This window comes from Penaeus monodon, chromosome 12 (genome assembly GCF_015228065.2).
Source record: "Penaeus monodon isolate SGIC_2016 chromosome 12, NSTDA_Pmon_1, whole genome shotgun sequence".
In the NCBI taxonomy this organism is placed as follows: Eukaryota; Metazoa; Arthropoda; class Malacostraca; order Decapoda; family Penaeidae; genus Penaeus; species Penaeus monodon.
This window is the reverse complement of record NC_051397.1, coordinates 22,692,419-22,697,203: the sequence shown is the minus strand read 5'-3', so window position 1 is coordinate 22,697,203 and position 4,785 is coordinate 22,692,419.

Genomic DNA, 4,785 nt, shown 5'->3' with positions numbered 1-4,785 from the left:
GGAGCTGGACCTGATTATAAGAACATTTTTATTGAATAATTTTAACATCCTGGTTTTAATAATGAACTTGGCTGGTATTCTTTCCCTTTTTTACTTGTAACTTATTTTTTCATAGTAGGAAGTCTGAGTGATTTTAGTTTTCTTCTTGTTTTAACTTCACCAGACCCGGGTTTTATGCGGCAGTTTTTTTTTTTTTTTTTTTTTTTTTAGTTTTTGGGATTTCCTTTTTAAGCCTTCAGCTGTGTCGCCAGACTTGCTGGTTCGTCTTTGTTTTAGTAGTAAGGCCTTCAGCCAGGCTCTCCACTCTGGAGGTCATCTCCTTTAGTTTTCGTATGCGGCAGTTTTTGCTATTTCATAGGCCTTCAGCATGCTCTTTAACATTTTGCTCTTTTTTTTGTCAGATTTAGTATGTTCAGGCTAAACATTAGAAAAAGATTGTCACGCTGGAACTAACCCATATACATGATTTGAATCCTCGCCCATGCGACCACGTCAGGGAATTTAAATTGACAGGGGTTAACCAGGTCCTTTGCGCCTGTATCCCTCGCTAGCATCAAGGGAGGGCGAGAGTTCTGTAAACTTGATGAGCTGGGACGGGACCCTTGGGTTAACAGAGATCACACTACATTATCATAATTGTCATCATCATTCTTATTCTTATCATTACTATTATTATTATCATTATTACCATTATCATTATCATTGTCGTTACTATTATCGTTATCATTTTACTATCATCATCATTATCCTTATCATCATTATCATTATCATTATTATTATCATTATTATATTATTATCATTATTATTATCATTTTTATATTATTATCATTATTATTTTATTATTATTATTATTATTATTATTATTATTATTATTATTATTATTGTTGTTATTATTATTATTATTACTATTATTACTATTATTTTACTACTACTATTATTATTATTGTAATTACCATTGTTATGGTCCGTATTATAGGTAGAAGTAGCAGAGCGATTATTATAAGGAAAACAGTTGTAATAATAAACCAATTACTATAAGAAATATCGTCATCATTGTTATCATCATTAGTAGTATCAATCATTATCATTCTTATTATATTACTATTATTGTTATAGTATAACAGCAATAATGATAATGATAATGATAATGTAGTGTGATCCCGTTAAACCAAGGGGTCCCGTCCCAGCTCATCAAGTCGTTTGCAGAACTCTAGCCCTCCCTTGATGCTGGCGAGCGATACAGGCGCAAAGGACCTGGTTAACCCCTGCCAATTCGAATTCCCTTAGGTGGTAGCATGGGGAGGAATTCAAATCATTAATATGGATTTGTTCCAGCGTGACAATATTTTTCTGGTGTTCAGCCTAACCATAGACTAAAATGCTAAAATTGACCAATGAAAAAAAACTTAAAAATACAAAATGTAAAAGAATATGCTGAAGGCATGTAAAATAGCTAAAACTGTCGCATACGAAAAACTAAAGATGGGAACTTCTAAAGTGGAGAGTCTGGCTGAAGTCCTTACTACTAAAACAAAGACGAACCAGTAAGTATGACGTCACAGATGAAGCCTTAAAAAAGAAATACCCAAACCTAAAAAATGAAATACGGCAACATAAAACCCGGGTCTAGTGAAGATACGACAGGAGAAGTAAAACTAAAAGATCCCGCAGACTTCCTACTATCAAAAATTAAATGTTACAAGTAAAAAGGAAAGAATACCAGCCAAATTCATTATGAAAATCAAGATATTAAAGTATTCAATAAAAATGTTCTTGTGATCGCGTCCAGCTCCTAAGCAAAGAATGTCAGGTACGTCAGTACTTAACTTATTATCTTCCGCGATCGCCTCTCGTTGTTCGCTTGGAAATGGCGACAACGCCGGTTTTTGTCACTGAGGATTGAACGTAAAATACTCGCTGACTGTCTTGACCAACTCTTTATTGTTTGAAAAACGTGTTAACATTGCCTTGGTGACGGCAGAGGCAAACATCTTTTTTAATTATTTCCTTAAATAAATATACTTAAAACACACAACTAGAAAATGGGTAAAATTAGAATGAAAAGCATAAAAAGGAAAATCATAGAAAAAGAAATACAATGTACTTAACAGAAAGAATAAACGAAATATATAAAACGTTTCCCTTAAAACTCAAAATAAAAACGAAGTAAAACCGAAACTTTAAAAGTTTACGGATGTTTAAAATACTAAGAGGAATAAAAGCTAAAAAAAAATAAGTTCACAATTTCTCGGTATTAAATTACAAATAAAACAATTACAGAAAACCAGATAAACAGGGAAAAACTAAGGTAAAACAATAAAAGCAAATAAAAACGAGTAAATCAAATAGAACAAAACAAAACGAGAAAAGCGACAGCCAGCGACCAGTCCTCCAGCAGGGCAGCCGGAGCGGGAGAGCGGAGAGGGCGAGATGCAGCATCCGAGACCACCTTACAATAACTTTAATAATCATAATATTGATAACAATACTAATAATGAAAAGATAATGAGGATAACAATAATAATAGTAATAATGATAATGATAGCAATAAGAACACTAAAAATAATAGTGATAATATTGGTAATAACACTGACAATAATAATAATGTTAATGATACTACTACTACGAATAATAATACTGACAAAATAATGACAATAATAAAAACAATAACAAAAATAATAAAAATAATAATGATAGGAATTACTATTGTTATTATCATTGTTATTATCATCATTATTACGATTATTACTTTTATCATTATTTTAATATACTTATTATTATTGTTATTATTATTATTATTAATGTTATTGTTATCATTATAATAATAATGATAATAATAATAACAATAATAACGATGATGATGATGATGATGATGATAATAATAACGATGAGAGTATTTATAACAATGATGATAATAATAACAGTGATAATGATGATAATGAAGATAATAACATTAAATGTAATAATAATAATAATAATAATAATAATAATAATAATAATAATAATAATAATAGTAATAATAATAATCCCCTCGAGGCCATGAAGTACCGGGTTGGCGTCTGGCGGGGGCTAGTCTATCTCATGGGTAGGAAGGACTCTTTAGTCTTGGTTGACAGCTTTCCTAGAGATGGGGTCTCAAAGAAAACACTGGTGGTTGTGCAACCTTAAATTCACTAATCCTCTTATGAGTGAAATGAGCTCTCAAAATTTTGAAGATAACGGCGTGAATGGCTCTGGAATTCTATGTGAAGGTGTCTCGCCCTGTTCCCCGGCCCAGCAGCGGGGACCCGGTCGTTATCCTGCTACTGCTAGGAAAAAGTGGTCGAAGGAAGTGAATATTGTGGTGATGGAGTGCTATTTTAGATCGAAACCTCTTGATGAGAATGGTGTTCCAATTAAAGGATATAGGCAAAGGATGTACAAAGAATTGCAAGAACGAGGATTTTTTGATGTTTCGGAACAACGAGTGTGTGATCAGGCAAGGGCAATTAGAAAAAATGGCTGGCTTACGGAATTAGAGTTAGAAATGATACAAAGAAGGGTTAACGGTAATGTAAACTATAACGAGGAAGAGAACAATATTACATCAGAAGACACCCAAAGTTTGAATGATGTGACTGAAACTGCAGAGTCTGACAATAGAACTAAATTAAACATTTATGTTGAGGAAGCGTCAGAGGAAGAAATAGATATTGTGAATGAATTTAATGAAATATACAACTTGAAAGAAAAGTGTGAAGGAATAATGTTTAAAAAGGTTGAATATAAGAAACTGAATATGACTGTAAGAGAAGTAAATAAAGTTTTACCATATTTTCAAACCTCAAATATATCTGAAACTAACAATCTTATTATTGCTGTTTCGGTTTGGGTTGCAAGACGGTTGGTTGGGGTTAAAAAGGCAGAAACAGACTGGGACAGCCCACCCTGAACCATGGTGGAAACGTAGAATAGAAAGAGACATCAAAGAACTACGAAGGATTATTAATCTGATGATAAGGCATAAAAGCGGAGAAGTGAAATCATGAGAGAAGATTAAGAAACTGTATGAAAAATTCAGCATCCCTCGGAAAGGAATTGGAACTGTGTTAGAAGAACTGAAACTGAGAGTCCTAACAAAGAAAGCCAAAATTGATCGATATACCGAAAGACTTCAGCAACACAGGCAAAACCGACTATTCAGCTATGACAAGAAAAGATTGCATTCTGAACTTAATGGGAACAACCGGGTGGCAAATGAAATTCCAAATGCGGAGGAAAGGAGAGTGTTTTGGAATGGAATATAGGGAGAGAGTTTTTTTTCTGGCTTTTATCCCTAGTCAGGGTTGCCGGTGCAGACTTTCTTCCTCCACTCTTTGTATCCGCATCTTCATTACGGTTTGGCACGTTTCTCCGACCGGATGCCCTTCCTGCCGTCAACCCTCCCCATTCATCGGGGTTGAATTGGGACTGGCACGGAACATGCCACTGGACTGTGGACTCCCATGACGGTAGGCAATCGAGGTTAAGTTCCTTGCCCAGGGGAACAACGCGCCGGCCGGTGACTCGAACCTTCGAACTCAGATTGTCTTTGAGTCCGATGCTCTAACCACTCGGCTACCACGGCTTCGGAATATGGGGAGAAAGTAAAGAACATAATTACAATGCTGAGTGGCTCAAGACGCTAAAAGACAACTTTAGGTATCGGAATCAGGAAGGTTTGGTCATAACTGAGGAAAATGTCTTAAAGCAAAGTAGAAAGGTACCAAATTGGAAAGCACCCGGAAAAAGATGGAGTCAGGGTTT